The sequence below is a fragment of the Myotis brandtii genome, unplaced genomic scaffold (assembly GCF_000412655.1).
Source record: "Myotis brandtii unplaced genomic scaffold, ASM41265v1 scaffold483, whole genome shotgun sequence".
Classification (NCBI taxonomy): domain Eukaryota; kingdom Metazoa; phylum Chordata; class Mammalia; order Chiroptera; family Vespertilionidae; genus Myotis; species Myotis brandtii.
This window is the reverse complement of record NW_005368456.1, coordinates 1,735,123-1,756,750: the sequence shown is the minus strand read 5'-3', so window position 1 is coordinate 1,756,750 and position 21,628 is coordinate 1,735,123. Positions and strand designations below refer to the sequence as shown.

General features: G+C 41.7%; 1 protein-coding gene across 3 annotated transcripts in view; it reads left to right on the top strand.

The window, feature by feature from the left end:
* Positions 1 to 21,628, top strand: part of ST6GAL1 (ST6 beta-galactosamide alpha-2,6-sialyltranferase 1) — a 120,777-nt gene that overhangs the window by 60,742 nt on the left and 38,407 nt on the right. For all 3 annotated transcript variants that reach the window (XM_014547754.1, XM_005876276.2, XM_005876277.2), the window contains exon 3: positions 20,643 to 20,776. The gene's annotated coding sequence lies outside the window, so the exon portion shown is untranslated. The remainder of the gene's footprint in view (positions 1 to 20,642; positions 20,777 to 21,628) is intronic.

The following is a 21,628-nucleotide window of genomic DNA, read 5'->3' as shown; positions in this document are numbered from 1 at the left end:
TGTTTCAATCTGTCATTGTTGATCGTGAATTTGGTTGACACTTCTATTATGGAGAAAGGGCGAACAGTGATATTAAAATATTTCTTCTAATTAATTTCCTTTCAATGTACACAAATTCGTGCACCAGGCCACTAGTGGATATATAATATTCTTTATAAATTAATATTATATTACAAACACTTTCCTCTTTTGTTAAGAAAACAATAAATTATTTTTTTAAAATTTTAGGTTTGATAATTGTATTTTAGTTATATATTTTTTAAAATACATTTTTATTGATTTTTTACAGAGAGGAAGGGAGAGAGATAGAGAGAAACATCGATGAGAGAGAAACATCGATCAGCTGCCTCCTGCACATCTCCCACTGGAGATGTGCCCGCAACCCAGGTACATGCCCTTGACCGGAATCGAACCTGGGACCTTTCAGTCCGCAGGCCGACGCTCTATCCACTGAGCCAAACCGGTTTCGGCTTTAGTTATATTTTTAAAAGTATCTTTTAGGGATACATATTGGCATTTGTGTGGATGCAATGATATGATGCCTGGGATTTGCTTAAAATACCCAAGGTGGGGGCTGGGTGGATATCAGTTAAATAAGATTGGCTATAAATTAATAATTGTTGATGCTAGTAATGGGTACATGATGACTCATTATACTATTTTTCCATATGTATGCAATTTATCATTAAAAAAGCTTTAAGAGCTCTTTATAAATGTTACTTTTAATCATTTAATCATATTACATCCTGTGGACATCTCATAACATTTAACCATTCCTCTATTGTGAATCAAGGTTTTTTAGGGTATGCATGGGCTGAGATGTCTTTTACAGCTTCTCTTGGTTATTTCCTTTTTGGAGATAGAATTACTAAGCTAACAGAATGGACATTTTTAATGTTTTGATACAGTTTGCCAAATTGCCTTTCAGGAGAGATGTTGCATGTTGTTTTCACACAAGAGGTATATGAGAGTGCCCTTGTCAGCTCTATATTATATATATTTTTAACCCCTGTTAATTTTATGAGGGAGAAAGTGGTATCCTGTTACTTGAGTGTGTATTTCTTTGATTTCCAGTGACATTGAATCCCCAGCTTGCCACTGAATTGGTTCTCACCCCTTTGGGGAGGACCCAGGGGAGGAGAGTAGAAGAAGAGAGATTTATTGCCTCCTCCTCACTCCCCATTTTGGAGATGGGAGGCAAAAGCAGACACAGGTAGCCCCTGGGTTCACATCCCGCCTCTACTGCTTACTAAATTAGTTACTGCCTTTGTGCAACCTCAGATGCTTTAGCTGAAGAAATAGAGCACTCATACTGTTCTCAACAAGTGAGAGGCAGTGGAGATTCACAGGGAAACAGCAGGATCCACAGTGGTCAATCTGAAGGCGGGACTTTTGTTGTCCTTGAGAAGCTGAGGATACTAAAGGACCTACTGCTCTGCTGCACATAGGCAGCAAGTTGCTCAGAGCTGGGATCCCCCATGCTGCACTGGGAAGGCCGCCTGCAGGAATTACTGCTCACACTGAGTCACTGCCTCTTCACCTTTCATTCTTTGTAATCTCCCCGCTCCATGGTCTTTCAATCACTGCTGGGCAATGGAGGCAGCTAACACAAGTCAGGAAATCCATCTTTGGGGAATTAGGTGATTTGGGGGGGAATAAATTCTGATTGCTAATAGTATTCATCTGATTCAGTGGAAATGCACTTTGCAGTGCTTGGCTCAGAGGATCAGGGTTAACTTCAGGTGGGGTGTTGGGCAGTGTCTCACCGTACTCTTTGGAGGAGAATTCAGACCTGGAGCATGATCTTTTCCAGGGAAGCCCAGCCCCATTTATTGCCCCCTCCCCTTGCCCCTCATCTTCCTCCCACTCTCACTCTATGTCCAGGACCAGAGCCCAAAACAGAGGAGGAGGTTGTGATTCTAAATAACCTGTCTGCTTGAATTTCAAGTGAAAACTCTCAGTATTTTTTTTCTCTACTGCTTTTGATTGGTGGGGAAGGAAAGTTGAAAGGTTGAGGGGGGTGGGTATCCTTAGGTTATTTGAACATTATTTGGCCCTGGCTCACAGGTGAGGCCAGGAAACCCCCCAACACTCTCTCAGCTCAGATAATGGGTACAGCTGACTGGAAAAGAAGTATTTCTCTGGAAATTGAGATTGGGTGCCTAGGTCTCTGCTGTCAGCCCGTCCTGGTCTTGCTCTAGGGCAGTGATGGCGAACCTTTTGAGCTCGGCGTGTCAGCATTTTGAAAAACCCTAACTTAACTCTGATGCCATGTCACATATAGAAATTTTTTGATATTTGCAACCATAGTAAAACAAAGACTTATATTTTTGATATTTATTTTATATATTTAAATGCCATTTAACAAAGAAAAATCAACCAAAAAAATGAGTTCGCCTGTCACCTCTGACACGCGTGTCATAGGTTCGCCATCACTGCTCTAGGACCACCTCACTGATTGACTGTTTTTCCCCTGGGCACATTCCAGGTGCAGGAGACATAAGGGTGGGGCTGGGAGTTTGGCCTATTTTCTAAAGTGAGGGAAAATCCAGAGAAAAGACAGCAGGCTTTATTGTAAGGATTTGGGTCTACTGACTTTTCCTGTCTCAGGCAGTGAGCCCTCTGCTCTGGAAACGAGAGCCCAACTTCCTGGCATCTTCCCTGGGCTCTCAGGGGTGTACAAGCTCTGAGAAAATTGAACAATTTTGTGTTTTCATCTTAATGATCATAGAGAAATAATGGTTTTAACAGTTATAATTTTCCTCAATTCATTGTTGAGTGACACTTCAAAAGAAGAAATCTTAGTCTTAAGTGTTTGCCAAACAGGGTTTCTTTTTTCTCTTTCAGGTGGGAGGTGGTACTTGATCTACAGTTTTATTTCCGATGGGTTTAACTGGGTGATGAAGTTAAGGCACTGTCTAGAAGAAATGTAAAATAATTGTTTCATGGCATAGCTTAAAAGCTCCTTCTCATTTATTATTTTCATCACAACCCTGTGAAGTAAGGAGTATTAAACTCCTTGCATTGGGAGGAAAGAGGCTCAGAGAAGATAAGTGACTTTCAAGAGGATAAGTGACTTTCAAGGCTGAGGAGCTCGGGACCTCACCACTGTGCCCTGGCTTCAGGCTTCTCCAGGAATTCAGCCTCCTCAGTCACAGCTCCTTGTCTCTGACTCCCTAGAGGGTCCCAAATTCTGGCTCTCTTTGCTGTGGAGCAGCGTGTGAAATTGTTAACACTGAAAGCACCAGGTATCGGTTTTGTTGAGATGAACTTCAAGGTTCTATGTTTAGCCAAAGGCAGTTATTAACCCGTGACACTCCCGAAAGTTCATCTCTTACTCTCAGAAACGAAGACTTCCTCCACCCACAGTGGCTGAGCCAGGTCCCAACCTCCTGTCCCTCCTATCCTAGCCACCAGGTCCAGGTTTACATGTCACAGTTTCCTAAGCACCTGACGCGTGCCAGACACTGCGTGATTGATCCTTTTAATCCTCACAGCAATCTTGATGAGGAAACTGAGGCCCCGAGGGCTCATGTCATTTGCCTAAAGTCAGACAGCGATGAATAATGAAACTGTGATCCAAATCTAGATTTGTCTGACTGGGGTCATGTGAAATTCAGCACCAGTCTTCCAAGCCGGGCCTTCTCTGAACAGTCTTCCTCATCTCAGGCGTGGTCTTCATCAGCACAGGGGCCTGCACCAGCTTTTCTTGGCTTGTGAGTCTTAAGTCAAATCTGAAGTAAGATCCTGGCTCTGCCACTTCACAGTGGGGCAAATCCTATAACCTCTCTGAGCCTCAGTTTCCTCACTTGTAAAATAGGTTAGACAGTTACATGTCTTATGGGGTTATTTTAAAGATTAAACAGGTGCATGAGCCAGTCCCTTAGTGTGTGACACATTGAAGGTGCCTAAGAAGCAATGACTATTATTGTTTATTGGGTACTTGCTTTCATGGAGTGGAGAAGCAGGTGCTGTGAGCTTCAGAGTGCCTCCTCTCTTACTGCTGAACTTGCACAGCCCCCTCCCCTCCCATCCCCCCCACCCCTCAGCACTTCCCTGCCCTGCTCTGAAGCTTATTATCTGCTCTTCATTATGTAGCTAATAAACTCCAAAATCTTCCACCTACTCTTCACCAGGCCTGAGTCTCCTTTCAGCTTCAGCTTTGCACAATTGCTTGTGCTGACTGGAGCCTCTCCCTGTGCCCCAGTGCCCTGCCTTCACCCACCTCCATGCCATTTCCCTCCCATCTTCCAGGTCTTTCTCATCATGAGAACTTCAAATCCCAGGCTGGATGTGGGCCCCTCCTCCTGGTCTAAGATTCTTTTTTTTCTTCTTTATTGATTAAGGTATTTCGTATGTGTCCTTATCCCCCTATTGCCCCCCCCCCCACTCATGCCCTAACCTCCCTGGTGTCTGTGTCCACTGGTTAGGCTTATATGCATGCATACAAGTCCTTTGGTTGATCTCTCCCCCTTACCCCACCTTCCCCTACCTTCCCTCTGAGGTTTGACGGTCTGATCGATGCTTCTCTGTCTCTGGATCTGTTTTTGTTCATCAGTTTATGTTCTTCATTATATTCCACAAATGAGTGAGATCATGTGTTATTTACCTTTCTCTGACTGGCTTATTTCGCTTAGCATAATGCTCTCCAGTTCCATCCATGCTGTTGCAAATGGTAAGAATTCCTTATTTTTTTATAGCAGCATAGTATTCCATTGTGTAGATGTACCACCATTTTTTAATCGACTCATCTGCTGATGTGCACTTAGGCTGTTTCCAAATCTTAAGCTATGGTGAATTGTGCTGCTATGAACATAGGGGTGCATATATCCTTTCTGATTGGTGTTTTTTTTGAGGAAACTTCACACTGTTCTCCACAGTGGCTGCACCAGTCTGCATTCCCACCAGCAGTGACGAGGGTTCCAGATTCTTTTTCTTTAAATATATTTTTATTGATTTCAGAGAGGAAGGGAGAAGGAGAGTGAGATAGAAACATCTATAATGAGAGAGAATCATTGATTGGCTGTCTCCTGCATGCCCCACCCTGGGGATTGAGCCTGCAACCCAGGCATATACCCTGATTGGGAAATGAACTGCAGCCCCCTGGTTCACAGGTCGATGCTCCATCACTGAGCCACACTGGTCAGGCCACGGTCTAAGAATCTCGACCTTGTTTGAAAAGAAAAGCGTTCACATCTGTGGCTAACCTTGGCCATGGGAACACTGAGGTAACTAGATGATTCAGTTACTCAATGTCTAGTGGGGAGAAACAAACAAAGTAAGTAGTGCATTAGGTATTTGGGTCTTGTCTGATTTCTTGTGGTATTTAAGACTTTGCATCTTGAGGGCAAGGGATGACAGTTACCTCTGGGCCTCTGTTCTGAGCCCACAGTTATCAGCATCTGGTTTGAATTGGTTGATCTAAATGGATGTGGTCAAAAGGTAAGCTCACAGCTCTGCCGTTTCCAGGCCAGCACTGATGAAAGTTTGAAGGGACAGTGGGGAGCCCAGGACAAGCTCTTTCCTTTCCGTAGCCTTCCTTCTTCCCCTTCATCCTCCCAAGTCTGCATGTGATTGGGTCAGCATGCAGGATTTGGCACTTTTTGGATGACTTACTATTGGGTTGTAGGGAGGGGTGCACACTAGCTTTAGTAGCCAGGCATTCCTGGGCAGGTCATAGCACCTTCTCCAGCCTGTTTCCTTTTCTATAGAATGTTGAAACCATAAATACAACATTCATGAGAAAGTTCTCTTGGGATCTTTGAGAATTCTCAACATCCTCTTCATCATTGTGACCAAGATCTCATTTACTGACAACAGCCCTAAGGTGAGGCATTTGTTCTCTTGACAGGCGAGAAACTCATACACGTGCCACCATTTCCCCAAATATGCAGTCATGCATAATTGGACAATTTAAGTGATTTCTGTCCTTTAGTGATTCTGTGTATACAGGGCCATAGGCATTTATAAATCTAGTACAAGATATTCATCACTGAGTATATAACCTTACGGTGACATGGACTAGCAGTCTGTTTTCTTTGGGAGCTGTAGTTCACAAGCAGTTATTTCCATCACTTCCTGACACATGGAGGTTATAGAACCCCTGCATACTGGGTCACAGCCTGGGGGATGGTGGGGGTGAGCTGTCATGCTCTATGGGACTGGCTTTCTAGTACACATACATCATTTTCATTCCTGAGCAAAATCAGGCTGCTTTATGTGTAGGACCTTTGGAACTCTTCCAAAATAGTCAACATCTCAAATGTTGACTCTGTAAATGCCTAAGGTCAACAGTAATGACAGCAGCCACGCAGGCTGCTGAAGGATTCAGTGAGATGAAATGTCAAGTGTCTAGCATTCTAAGAGTGTCCCGGGCTTGGAATTTCAAAACCCTTTGTTTTCTTATTAACTGAAACCATTTGCTTCTGGGCTTAGGTGAGAGAGTCACAGGTCTAACAAGATGACCGTGGGAGTACAGGCATTAAGAGCACGGTCCTTGGATTCAGACAGTTTGGTTCAAGTCTTGGTGCTGCCATTTACTAGCAAAAATCTTTTAACCTCTTTAAGATTCAGCTTCCTTATCTGCAAAATAGAAATGATAACCATGCCAACCTTTGAGGATGGTGGTTAGGATTGAATGAACTACTATATGTGCAGGTTTAGCATAGAGCCTGACACATAGGAAGCCCCTAAAAAGCACTCAATGATGATTTCCCTCCCTTCTCCCTCTGTACATGGCTACATGCCCAGTAGGTACTCCATGTTCATTGATGATTTCAGTTCAAGTCTAAAATCATTTTCTTATTTACAAACTAACTCCCACTCTCAACCACAAGCCCTGGCAGTGGGCACCAGTTTGATATTGAGTGCCACCTGTATACCTTATGCTTGGCAGTGCTGAGAAGGAAACAGAGAAGAGGTGTTGATGAGCTCTATCCCCACTGAGCCCTATCTGATTGGAAGAATAATATTCTTACACACAGCACCTGGAGGAGCATGGGAGAGAGCATTTGCTTAGACCAGGAGTGTGGTCGAAATCCACACAGGTAGAAGACTCCTCCTCTGGAGAGTCTGGAAGCTTCCACCTTGGGAACACCCTTGGATCCCTGAAGTGAAAGGAAGTAGTGGCAAGTAGGGAGGTTTGGGGTTGAGATTAACTAGTGAGTGCTGAGATCTGGCCTTTTATGAAGAATATCCAAAACTTCTACTGGTCCACATGCACCAATGAGCACCAAATAGGTACAGATATTAGTTGGTCTTTGTGTATATGTCATGGGGAGGGAAAAACCGAGAAAACTAACCCATGCTTTCTAAGAGGGAATGACCACAGGACAAGAATGGAAATTGAGTGTGAGCCCTCATCTGAGATCGATCAGAGTACAGAGCACTCCCCCAAAGAGGTTAATCGTGTTGCCTGTGCCACCCACCTGGTGATCAAAGTCAAGATCACCTTAAGGATCAGAGAAAGGTGCACCTTGATGCAAGGGCTGTTAGCTCTCTCTCTAGTAGTGTTGACTACTCTTGGTCTTATCACAGACATGAATTATTCATATCTCCTCTTTATTAGGAGCTCAGAATTGATGACAATTTGGCCTGAAATTCTCAAAGAATGAATTTGAGGCCCTGCCAGTTCCTCAATAACTCTGGGCTATCAGGAGGCAGCAAGCTCCCTGGATTGTGGAAGAGTCTGTGTTAAGTGGGGATTGAATGCTTAGACCATGTGTTGATTCATCACCCATGGTGACTGGACTGGCATTGCCCCCTCTCCTTCCAGTAAAGTCCTGGCCTCCCTCCCTTTCTGGTGAAGGCCAACCTCCTTTGAACTTTTATATTCTGCAAGGTCTCTATTAATGTTTATTGGTCCTGACTAATTAAATCAGGATCTACCAAGGGTAATGTTTGGCATCCTACATTTTTAAAATGCTTTCTAGATGATGCTAATGCCAAGGTAAGATAGAGAAGTGGTGTTCTAAGTAACACTGACATTTATGGCTATAGGACTAGGAGTAGGATGCACCTCTGAGGACAGCTTGATCAAACTTTTTCCCTTCTACATTCTCCCAGCTTTTCTCTTTGTATAGAGGCCCAATTGGCCTTGGGCTGCTCCTAGGAAAGAGATCAATTTGCTAAGGTGAGAGATAAATAGTTGTCACCTTGGTGATTTTAAGAGGAGCTCACTTCTATGATTCTGTTGAGAAACTCTGGCCCTGACTTCCTGATGGAAGGGTAGAATAAACAGCCCCTGGCATCATTTTCAGCCCAGGAGTTCCTGAAGGAAATTATTTTGAAGACAATATTAGCGGACATCATTGTTCTCCCGAAAGAAAATTAAAACTGGGATTGAAGAGAGAGATGTTGGTCATCAGACCCTTGTTATCAGGATTTAAGAGAAAATTCTTAATTTTGGGTCTTTCCATAGAACTCTTTCCCTCCAGTGTTGTTTGCACTTGTTCCTCCTTTGCTCTTCAGCTTTTGAGAACTCTGGGCAACCTAATTTCCCTACCCAGCTATAACAGTTCTCCTGTTCTGTCCTAGGGGTGGGGTAGCTTTCTGATGTAACTGCTGCTGTGTATTCAACTGTTTGCTGCATGCTGAGATGATGAGCAGATAAAATTCTGATTTTACATTGCTGCTGCTCTGATTTTAAGCCAGAATGGGAGCCAAATTCTTCCAGATAAGCTTAAAATGTCTCAATTCTACCCAGGTGGGGGCAGTTGGAAATAGTTTCATAAGCACTTCTCAGTGCCTAGCCTACTAGTTGTATGTGATTTTTTGGAGGCCAGTTGGGATCAGAAAGTTATGGTTATATTGGGGTAAGTTTCAGGCCATACAAACCAGAATTCCTTTCCTGGTTAAGGCCGGCCTCCTGTGACCCACCAGACACTTCCAGTTTTTCAAAAAGCCATATGGGAGAAGCACATTTATCCCCACAAATCTGCACAGGCTGAGGAAATTATCAAGTTTCTTTATATCATGCTGGACTTTTATCAACTGACTGGGATGACAATGACAATCTGATGCTAGTCAGAAGCTCTTATTGGCAGCAATATCCTTGTTCATTTGATAACAAATAAGAACTCAAATTCTTAATTAAATTTGGCTGACAACATCTTTCAAAACCCGGGTATTATAGCAGGGGAAACAAATACAAAAGGTACTTGATGTGGCTGAATTAAGGGAAGCATCTGTTTTTTTACTGTGCTAGTGAAATGTTGGGATGAGCAGAGAACTGTGTGGGCGATAAAAAAATCTATAGCTGAGAATTTTCTGCAGATATTCTTAGACCAGTAAAAACAAATATTTAAGAAGTCCCTTCTAAGTGGCAGTATTAATTAGAGCAGGGGTCCTCAAACTACGGCCCGTGGGCCACATGCAAATACAAATATTGTATTTGTTCCCGTTTTGTTTTTTTACTTCAAAACAAGATATGTGCAGTGTGCATAGGAATTTGTTCATAGTTTTTTTTAAACTATAGTCTGACCCTCCAACGGTCTGAGGGACAGTGAACTGGACCCCTATTTAAAAAGTTTGAGGACCCCTAAATTAGAGTAAAGCCAGCTGCCATAACAAATAGTCTCACTTCTTAATCACCTAAGCCCAGAAGTGACACATTATTTTTGTTCACATTTCATTGGTGATAACTAATCATATTGTCCACCAGATACAGGATGTGTGTGTGTGTGTGTATGTGTGTGTGTGTGTGTGTGTGTGCACTTGCTGGAAAACGTAATCCCTGGGTGGGTTGCCACTTTCAACCACAACTCTACATGGCATCTGCATAAAAAGAGCACATTTTTGGTGAGGCAGCCAGCCATCCCTAAAATCAGGAACTAGGAAGAGATATTATTACACAATTAACTGGCATCTTAGGTGACACAAATTAAGAGTTCATGATCTTAGAGAAAGTTCGTGATCATTTTGGGGGTTTCTGGAATCCAGGACACATGAACCATTTCTCGGAGGCACATGGTTAGCTGAGATAGTCTCAGGGGGCTATAGTGTGTCAAGCTCTTTAGGGACAGAAACTTTGGATCCTAAGGTATAGATGAGAATGAGGTTTGCACACTGAGAGGTTAAGAAGATGGGGATCAGAGCAGAGTAAAAAGGAGTCACCAAAAGGTCCAAGATGGTGTCTGGCAACTATAGTTGACCTGGTCAAGCAGATAGGCTCTCAGGAGACCTTAGAAGGGCTCTGAGTAGAGGGACATATGTTGGATAGCATGAGCAGCTTGCAAGTTAGAATAATCTGGCTCACTCTCTAGTCTGACCATTTTCAATGACATCTTGAGCAAATGGCTTAAATTCTTGGAGCCTTGGAGTTTTATGGTTTATAAGAGAGAATTGTTAATACCCTACCCCATAGGGTGGTGGTAAGGATTCAATTTGATAACATATATAAAATGCTAGCACCCAGTAAGAGCTCAGTAAATGGGCTCATGGGCCTTTTTCACTTAGATTGTTGTAATAGCTTATTGAAAGGTCCATTTCCCCCCCTGTAACCTCCCCCAACCTTCTGCACACCACAGCTGGTTCTCAATGCAGCAGCCAGAATGATCCCTTTCAAACATACGTAGGCCAAGTCTTAGAGACCTTATACCAGCCTAAGGCCCTACATGACCTTGTTCCTAATACTTCCCTGACCTCACCTCAGACTGCCCTTCTCCTTGCCCACTCTGTTCCAGGCCTTCATGATGTCCTTGAAACAGGCCAGGCATAGTCTAGGGATTTTGCTGTTCCCTCCACCTATAACCTTATTCCTTCAGAAATCTGCATGACCCCTCTTTTACGTCTCTTCAATCTTTGCTCAAATGCCTTCTCCATCTTACCTGGTTTAATTTTCTGCAGAGCAATTATACAACTACATATATATTTATTTACTTCCTCATGCAAAGGCAAATTCTGGCTGCTTTCTGCACTGCTCTCTCCAATATGGATCACAGTAGACAATAAGCATTTGCTAAATGAATGAACTTATTTATGAGTATTGGTGTTTGTTGTTTTTATAGGGACCACTGCAAAGTGGAGGAGCTCAGGCCTCTCTGTGCATTTCCCTCACTCTAACTCCCTTAGACAACCAGGACTTAGATCCTCTTAGGTATAAAAAAATTGAGAGAACCAATGAACCTGAAACCGCTGAATTTTAACAAGTCTTGAAATCTAACACTCAGCTTAGAGGAAACAGAGCAAAGAGGAGTAAGTTAATACTATGAGGATTTCATCAGCCAGATTCAGTGTAAATGACTTAGTTTCTTCAACAAATATATGTTATGAAAAAGAAAATTAAGGGAGTGGGGAACTGTTATAAATTAAGAGAGAGTTAAGAGCGGCATATCATGCAAACAAAATGTGTCCACCTTGTTTGAATCATCATTCAAGGAATTTGATGTAAAAGAAATTTTTAATAGAATTGGTAACAATTTAAAAGTGAATTGGGTGAAGAGGTTCAATAAAAAGAGGAAAAAAGGAAGGTGAATTGGATATTAGGTGCTAATGCATTGTGGATATGTGTGTGTGTGTGTGTGTGTGTGTGCGCGCGCGCGCGTGCGCGCGCGCGCGGGTATGTATTAATCTTTGAAGCTGAGTTATGAAAGCAGGGAGGCTCATGATGTTATTCCCTATACCTTTAAAAGTGTTTAAAAAAATTAGCCTGGCCGGTGTGGCTCAGTGGTTGAGCTTCGACCTATGAACCAGGAGGTCATGGTTCAATTCCGGTCAGGACAAATGCCCAGGTTGTGGGCTCAATCCCCAGTAGGCGGTGGGAAGGAGGCAGCTGATAAATGATTCTCTATCATTGATGCTTCTGTCTCTCTCTCTTCCTCTCCCTTCCTCTCTGAAATCAATAGAAATATACTTAAAAATGTATTATTGAATTTATTGGGGGGACATTGGTTAATAAAATTATATAGATTTCAGGTGTACACTTCTATAATACATTATCTGTATATTGTATTGTGTGTGCACCACCTCAAGTCAAGTTTCCATCAGCATTTACCCCTGCTTTTCCCTCTCTATCCACCCCCACCCCTCTTCTCTTCTGGTAATCACCATGCTATTGTCTGTGTCTATGAGTTTTTGTTTGTTTGTTTGTTTTGTTTAATCCCTTCACCTTTTCCACCAAGCCCCACAACTCCCCTCCCCTCTGACAACTGTTAAATCTTTTCTCTATCTATGTATTGTTTGTTGTTGTTAGTTTATTTTGTTCATTAGATTCCACATATGAGTGAAGTCCAAAGGTACTTGAATTTCTCTGACTGGCTTATTTCACTTGACATAATACTCTCCAGGTCCACCCATGCTGTCCCAAAGTATAAGATTTCCTTCTTCTTTATAGTTGAGTAGTAATCTTTTGTGTAAAAGTACCACAGCCTTTTTGACCCATCCCTATACTTTTTTGTATGTGTAAAAACTTCTGTAATACTAACTGAATTCTTTTTTAAGGATGAGGAGGTGAAAGAGTTCCTCTTACCGAGAAGGAAGGAGGTCTATTTTCTTTTCTCTGTTGGGTGTGCTCTGGTATGAAGGAAAGACGAGTGGCTAGTATGTATGTGTGTGCAGTATTTATTCAACCCTCCTGTTTGCTTCTTCCTCCTCAGCGTACCCTTGACTGAGGAGTGGAGTGCAGAGTGGTCTCTAGTGTGGTAAGATTGGGCAGATGCCTGCTGGGGCTGGGGGTGGGCAGCATACAGAAAGGGAGCTGATGGGCTGTGAAATGCCTCCTTTCCCCAGGCACCTGCCAAATAGAAAGGCAAATATTTCTATAAATATGCATAGAAGGCACAGGTTGAAGACTAGCAAATGGCCTGTAATTTCCTTCTGCAGTGGCTCTCTTAATCCTAAATTTGGAGCTCTCATTATTAGCCATTCAAAGTGGCTGATTCTGGTCAGAAACCATGGAGTAGCTGCCCTATCCTTAGTGGGAACTCAACACCCCCTACAAAGTCCTGTTCTCCATGTTTTAGCAAATCTCAGGGAAGTGTACTCAGGCATGTCTGAGGACTTCATAATCTTCCCCATCAGTGCCTGCCTGGCTGGGAAAAGATCTAATCTCTACTCAGAGACCCTTTTTGCTGCCTGGGTCTGAAACAGCTGGGACAAGCAGGAATGAAAGCCCCTTTATCTTCAGGGCTTTGATCTAGGCAGGATTTCCCCCTCCCCACAGTTAGCCAGGCAGCTGGGCTTATCCTCAGGTAAATACTAGCAAACACAGCAAGGCAGGCACTTTGTAACTCTCTCGTGGCTTCCTTTCACTTGCTTCTCAGATTTGCCAACTACAAAGCAATAAAGTCCATCATTAAATTGTCACCACAACCCTGCAGAAGCATATTTTAAAGCATTATCCATACCGTACAGATGAAGACACAGGTTTTACAGCAGTTGACAAACATAGAACTGACAGGTAGAAAAGACAGGATATGAACCTGGGCTTGGAGATGCCTGAACTCGTTCACCAAAGCCAAGGTTCTCCCACCTATTGGTGGCGAAGAACTGGGTTTTCTTCCTTTTTTTTTTTTTTTAAAAAGTATATTTTATTGATTTTTTTTTTACAGAGAGGCAGGGAGAGGGATAGAGAGCCAGAAACATCGATCAGCTGCCTCCTGCACACCCCCTACCAGGGATGTGCCCGCAACCAAGGTACCTGCCCCTGACCGGAATCAAACCTGGGACCCTTCAGTCCACAGGTCGACGCTCTATCCACTGAGCCAAACCGATTAGGGCAGAACTGGGTTTTCTTTCCCCACTTTCTCACACATCAATAGAATAATGAAATGATAAAAAGAACAAGGCGTATTTTAAAAGTTATTATTAAAATAATAACAGCAGGCATAAAATTACTCTCTCAAATTTCTATAGAAGTTGATTATACTGAATTTTTGTACTTTTCTCATCCTGGATCTTTAGCTTTCTTAGACTAGCACTTTTGAGTAATATTCTAAGCTACCTGTTTCTCAGAGCATGGTATATAGTTGGGACCACTTGCTTCAGAATCACCCCGGGGTGTTTGCTAAATGCAGATTTCTGAACTCCATCTCCAAGGACTTGGATCAGAATGACTGAGGTAGAATTCAGGAATCTGCATTTAATAAGTCATTTTAACTATTCTGATGTGCTCTAAGTCTGATCCTCATTGTTCTCTGTGCTGCTGCCACCTGTCTCAGGTCATGGATGACAGTGAATTGTGGAACGAGTACAGTGTTTTATTCTATGCCCACCCTCACGCTACTGTTTTTTTTTTTTTTAATTAAGAACTTCCTTTCTGAGAAAACCTGCTTTCTGAACTCATTTTAGTGCACATCTCCAAAAGCGTACTGAGTGCAGACTACAGGCTGGGTGCTCACAATCAGTAGAACGAGTACAGATGGAACAAAGTAGAGAATGTGTAGGCATTTCCATGTGTAGAGGTGGAGGAACCAGCAACAGACCGCTAAGAAAGGGTGACTAGTCAGTTGGAGAAAAACCAGGAGAGAGTAGGTTTTGGAAACTAGGAGGAGGAAGTGACCAACTGAATAAAATACTGTTGAATCAGATGAAGACTGAGAGCGTGGAGGCCGTGGAGGTCTTTGGTGTTATAGACAAGAGTAGTTTCACGGGCAAGGGAGGCCTGAAGGAGTGGGTTCAAGTGAGAATGGGAGGAGGGAAATGGAAATAGTGACTAGAAACAGCTCTTTTACTGTAAAGGAAAGAGAAAGGGCAGGAGCTGGTCAAGAGGTTTTGCAGGAGCAATGGAGAAATGGACTGTATTAAAAACTCATGCAGTGGCTAATTATGTGACTTTTATAAAGTCATATCTTTTTCAGTTAATTCCTTCAGTGAAACAAACAATTATCTACCATAACTTTTTCCTTCAAGATCTTTCAAACTCTCCCCTCTCCCAAAAATTTTGTCTAAGAAGAGTCTGCACATTACTCTTGCTTCTTACATAACTTAATTGGAGTACTTTTTTTTTTTAAAAAAATGACATATTTCTCATATTTGCTTTATCTATTTTTTTGGTTAAAGTCTTGAAAATAGATTTAACCTCTAACTGCTTCACATGTATAGGGTTTTTTAAAAAACATAACTACAAATATAATAATTATATCTAAAAAATTAACAAAGTGATTTCATAATATCATATACTGTCAAATCTATATCCAAATATTGCTATTTTTCCCAGTGGGTTTTGTTCAACTAGAAATTCAAGCAAGGTCTACATATTGCATATGATTGTTGTATCTCTGAAGCCATTTGTTTGTCATGTGCATTGACTTGTTGTCTTGTAGAATGTCCTGCTTTCAGGATTTGTCTGAAAACCTCTTTATGGTATCATTTAATTTGCTCTTTTTCTGCTATATTTCCTGAAAACTGGAATTGATTATAAAGGCTTGATCTATACACTTAGACTACATTTTGGTCAAGAATTTTTCACAGAAAGTGCTGTGTATTTCCTATTGCCTCATATCTGAAAGCACGCACTGTCTTAGGTGTCCTACTATCAGGTGGTGGCTGCCTCTGTCAAGAGAGTTTCTTTCTTTTCCAAGATAGGAAAAATAATAGCATGTCTATTTGCTGATGGACATGATCTTTGAGAGAGGGATACCTACTGATGCAGAAGAAAAAAGGAAAATTTTCAACAAGAATGTCCTTAAGTAGATAAGAGTACATAGGACATAGTGGACAAATGTTGGATATTATAAGTGTTGGATGCATCTAATTCATCCCTAGGAACAAAAGGAACATTTGGGCATAAATACAGGTAGGGTGGGTAGCTGAGTACAAAGGCATGTGTATGAAAGTTCTATTCTGGTAGCTTCCTTTTTCTCCACGAATAAGGGGAAGGTGAGGATGAGGAGAGCTTTCATGGTGTGTGTGTGTGTGTGTGTGTGTGTGTGTGTGTGTGTGTGTGTGATAATCCCCTAGGAGAGTGGCAGATGAATTGACTGAAAAAGTAGCACATGATTGCTGGGAAGCATTAAGTAGCTACTTGTAGTTAGTGACTGTGAACTTGAAGTGAAATCAGTAAGCATCACAGTGTGATTTTCTCTAGCCATGTTCAAATACATGTTTGCAGGTATGGAGTGGGACAGAGAGTTGGATTTAGCCAGGATTGGGGTTTATCCAACCATGTATGATGAGAGAGCTCAATTTAACAACTGACCATGGAATTTAAGCTGGGTGGGAAGAGAAGGGAGGATATAAAGGAAGTAAGAGGCGTGAGAAGGTGGTAGGATCAACCACATTCCATTGTTGGAGTTGGGTATTAATTGGACTCAGCTGCAAAGACAGGAGTGGTGATTACAGAGGGTATGCCTGAAATCAAGACTACAGAGGGAGTATATTTTTTGTAAATGACAAGATCAGAGATACGACCTTGGGACTGAGGGGGCTGAGGTCACAGTCATTGGAGTAGAGGAATCAAAGAACTGAGAGACCAGGAGACTAGAATAATTCTGCAGGTGGATGTTGATATCACCACAAATTCCAACAGAAATAGGGTTGGAGAGAATTATAGTGATTCAGGACCTAAAATATTCAAGGACCTGGGTAGAGAAGATCCTGGCTAGATACAGGAGACCAGAGATAAATTTTAAAGGAGTTCTCAGATAAATGTCTTGTAGTCTGATAAAAGCTAGACACAACAGTGGGGTTGTGTCAATCTCTATGGGGCCAAGAAAGGCTTCAGAGTCCAGGTGACATTTTAGCTAGTGTGGGAGGCTCTGTGGGAGGCTTTCCTACCATGTGAACAAGGTAGGAAAGGACATTTTATTCAGAGGGAACGTTACGTGCAGGGCTACAAAGGCATGAAACAGCATGGACATGTGGAGTGCCACAATTAAGTTACTCTGGGCAAATTACTCATCTTCCCTGCCTCGGTTTCCCATTCATAAAATGGGAATAGTAATGGTATCCACAGAGTAGGTGATGGTAAAAAGTGATGTGTATAAAATTTGTCACAGGCCCTGTTGTATAATCTTTTGGGTGTATTCTTACTTGATTATTTTTAAAAAATCCTATGACATAGGCTCTATTTTCATTAGTTCTGTTTTACAGATAAAGAAGCTGAGTGTTAGGGGGTTGAGTAACTTTCCCAAAGTCATGTAACTAGTGAGAGGCAAGAGTTTGGACTCTTGGTCAGATCAGTCTAATTCTATGGCTCTTACTCAACCCCTAAGCTATAGTTAGTGCTTAGCACTTGGTAGCTATTATTATCATGGTTACTAAAGTTTCTCACCCCGTGAGTTGAGGATTCTGTTATCACTTCTGCAGCTGGTTGAAGATCACCCCTCCTATCTCATGAGCAGCAGTGACTATTTTTGGAAGGCCCTCATCACCTACAATAGATTTAGATTGACAGTTGCACTACTTTTGTTTCAACTGGTTGATTTTTGGAAATCAGGAGTGGAGAGTGATTCTTATCTTCTCAGAGGGCAAGTTGTTCCAAGCAGATGCAGTTGATGTGAGGGAGGAAGATCTGGGTTTTCTGTACTCCTCTGATGTCTGCGCACTGAACCCAGACAAAAGTCTCATGCCCCAGCAGCTCACACCTTGAGGGGATGGCAGCGAACCAGTATTCATTGGCAAGAGCCATTATCCAAAGGGCAGGTGACTGCCCCAGTGTTCCCTGGGAGATTGCTGAGAAAGAATATTTTCCATTAGTGATGCCTGAGGAAACAGAACTCTTAAGAGCTGGCAACTCTCCCTCCCTCCCTCCATTCACTCACTCACTCACTCACTCACTCACTCACTCACTCACTCAACAAATTGTTATTAAATGCCTACTATGTGCCAAACACTCATTTGGGCACTGAAGATAGTAGTAGAGAAAGCTGATGAAGTTTATGCTTATGGAATTTACATTTTTTTGTAGGAGGAGACAAAGGTAACCAAATAATAATGTGAATACATGCATCATTACAAACTCCCATGCCACCAAGGAAATTTACGTGACATGAAAAGAAGGATAATGATCAGAAATATTTACTGATTCTTCCAGGAGGCTGCCAGGGAGTCAGTTCTCTGAATTCATAAGGAAAAACCCTGAAATTTTTGACAAAGAACAGAATGGCACCTCTAACTTTTGCCCTGTGAGCCTGCCTGCCTGTTTCCTGGTTATGAAAAGCTGAAATTCCCCCAGCTTGAACTCCAGGCTTCAAGGAAGGATTTCCTTCTACTTCATGGGATGAAGCCAGTTTGTGGCCACCACAGCTTCCCCTTAGTTCTGTTAATGCTGCATCTCCCAGCACAGGTTTCAAGGCCATTTAAATATTGTGTATCAAGTTGATGCACAAGGTTGAAGTGTATTTTCAATATTTTTACTTTAGTTTTACTTTAATTACTCAATAGTTTTACTTTAATTACTCAGATAATATAATAAGAATAAAGGAAGTCAAACTGAAAGATGAGAATTTATCTCTTGTCAGTTTACTGGTCTCAACCATGTACATTTTTTCTAGGTATTTGGATTTGCATAACTTATTCACAATGGTAACATTTTCTGTTTCATTTTCTTTGTTATAATATTTAAGCATTTCCTTTCTCATTGGTACTTAAATTCACACACAATTACACACACACACACACACACACACACACACACACACACACATACATATTCTATAACTAGGGGCCCAGTGCACTGATTCATGTAAGGGTGGAGTCCCTTGGGTTGGCCAGCAATTGAGGCTGATCAGGGCTGTCTCACCTAATCCTGATAGGCGCCGATCAGGGCTGGCTGGGGGAAGGACTGTGAGAGGTTGACTGTGGGAGAGCACTGACCACCAGGGGGCAGCTTCTGCATTGAGCGTCTGCCCCCTGGTAGTCAGTGCACATCATAGCAACCGGTCAACTGGTGGTTCGGTCGTTCAGTGGTTCGGTCGCTTAGGCTTTTATATACATAAATAGACTAGAGCAGGGGTGGGCAAACTTTTTGACTCGAGGGCCACAATGGGTTCTTAAACTGGACCGGAGGGCCGGAACAAAAGCATGGATGGAGTGTTTGTGTGAACTAATATAAATTCAAAGTAAACATCATTACATAAAAGGGTACGGTCTTTTTTTTTTTTTAGTTTTATTCATTTCAAACACGGCTGGACCAGAGCCTCGATGCATGAATTCGTGCAAGAGTAGGCCTTCCTTCCCTTGGCTGCCGGCACCAGCTTCCCTCTGGCACCCGGAACCCAGGCTTCTCTCACAGCCCTGACTTCATCTGGAAGGACGTCCGGTCTAATTAGCATATTACACTTTTATTATTGTAGATGGTGGATGTACCATCATTTAATTATTTTCCTATTGCTGGGAGCTTAGTTGATAACCTTAGATTTTTCACCATTATAAGTAATTTTGAAATTCAAAACTATTTTTTTACATGTGCATATTGCTTTATAAAACTCGTTATTTATCCCATTAATCCTCTTTCAGTCTTCACCACACTGAATTAGGAAGGAAATCATTTTACATGTGAAGAAACCAAAATGTATAATCTTTGTCTTTGAATTATTTATTCAGTTTTATTTCCTGGAAGAATGATAATAGACACAAGCTCTTAATTCTATGGCCTGATTACTTTCTAAAAAGGTTAAATTCATTTCTATTACTTCTTTGAAATATACCAATTTCATTACAGTCTGTCCAGAAATGAGTATTATTATCATTTTGAAAGTGGCTGGCTAATGTACATTCTGTATATGTTATATATCTTAATATTACAGTTGCCTCTTCTGGGTTAAGATTAATCATAATTTCATATGCTTGTTAATTGCATTTTCTATTTGTGATTTGTCTGCCTGCTCATGTTGATTGCCTGTTTGAGAGGCTTTTACTCTATTAACCCTGTGTATACCTTGACTCTTGTTTCCGTTTTTATTACAGTATTTCTCATTGCATAGAAGTTGGGATTTTCATGCAACTGACTCTATTAGACTTTTCCTGTTATTTTTTTACATTTCACCGGAAAGAAGAAAGAGCTGACAAATATAGAATTATTTTTAGCCTTTAAAAATTATATTTTTATAATATTTTCCCCACTCTAAGAGTAATGCATCTACAGTTTAGAAATTTGAAATATACAAAAAATGTGTAAAAAATGAAACCACATTATTCTACCATCCAGTTTTTTTGTCCTTTCTCTTTCTCACATGCACATTTTTAAAAATGTATTTTTCTGTATTAGAATAGTCTATGATATATTGCTTGTGACCTATTTTTTATATTAACATTACATAATTAAACTTTCACATTTCACTAAATATTCTTTGATAATAAACAATTTAAACACTTTTTAAAAGTCTGTCTAGAGTTTATTTTGAGATGAACTAAATTCTCTCTCCCCCAAATTGCTATTTATACTAGTATATCCCTAAACCAATGACTAAACAATCTGTTCTTCTCCGATTTATCTGTGGTGTCTGCTTTATTTTTCTAGCATGTCCTTATCAGTCTATTCCTAGGCTGTCTGTACTGTTCATTGACCTGGGGCATTGCACCTGTAATAGGCTCTTTTCTCTCTTTTTTTCCTGATCCCTCAGGGCTTCCTGGATTGAGCCATAGCCTGGACCAGGGCCTCCAATGGAGACTAGCAGAAGTGCCTGCTATCTTGTTAATTTTTAACCCTGTCCCTGTTGGAAAACAGCTCTAACCTGCCCCCCCCCCCTTCTTTGTATTTGCAGATGTTTGCTCATCATCCTGAGAAAAATGAGCCTTGGCCTCCAGACCTAATAAAGCACATATACCTCCCATGAAGAATAGTGCTATATCCTGAGGACCTGTAACTCCTGCAGCCCCCGGGGATTACCCAGAGCAGGTAAGAAACATCTGGAGGTGTGGGCTTCAGAAGGCGGCAAAAGGGAACATCCCTGAATAAAAAATGGTGTGGTAGAGTGTGCTGATAAGGGTGACAGGGTCTCAATGTTCAGCTACAGCTTTGCTGTTTCCTTCATGTGTTTGTTTTTGGTTGATTCAGTGAGGGGTGAGGATAGGTGGTTTGCCTCTTTCTATACTCTATAAACACAAGATTTGAAGTTATTCTGAAAATCTACCTTTTTTGAACCCCACTGTTTGCCCAATCCTGCATTTGATGCCACGCGTGCAGTGATAGATAGACGGGCAGGCAGTGGAGCCTCAGTTTGGCTGGGATTTTTCTTTCTGTTGGTTCAGTGTTGATTTGTTCTCTGTAGGTGATAACATAAGTTGTCATTGTGTTCTTCTAGAAGTCTGATGGGAGTTGTAAGGATTCATTGATACAGTCTCATCTGTTCAATAATTCTTTTGAGTGCCCCTTTTTTCCTAAACACTGCTGGGCACTGGGTTTCAGAAATGAGCCAGGAGGAGTTTCCCTCTGGCAGAGATCAGTGTGAAAAGCTGACACTGGATGCCAGAGAACAGAGCAAGAAAGGTGCTAAAAGGGAGGTGGGCTCCACAGGAGGTTAGCAGCGGAAAGGTCATGCTGTCTGATGGCCAGACAAATGGACTAGGGCAGTGGTCGGCAAACTCATTAATCAACAGAGCCAAAATAGCAACAGTACAACGATTGAAATTTCTTTAGAGAGCCAAATTTTTTAAACTTAAACTATATCGGTAGGTACATTGTTATTAACTTAATTAGGGTACTCCTAAGGCTTAGGAAGAGCCACACTCAAGGGGCCAAAGAGTCACA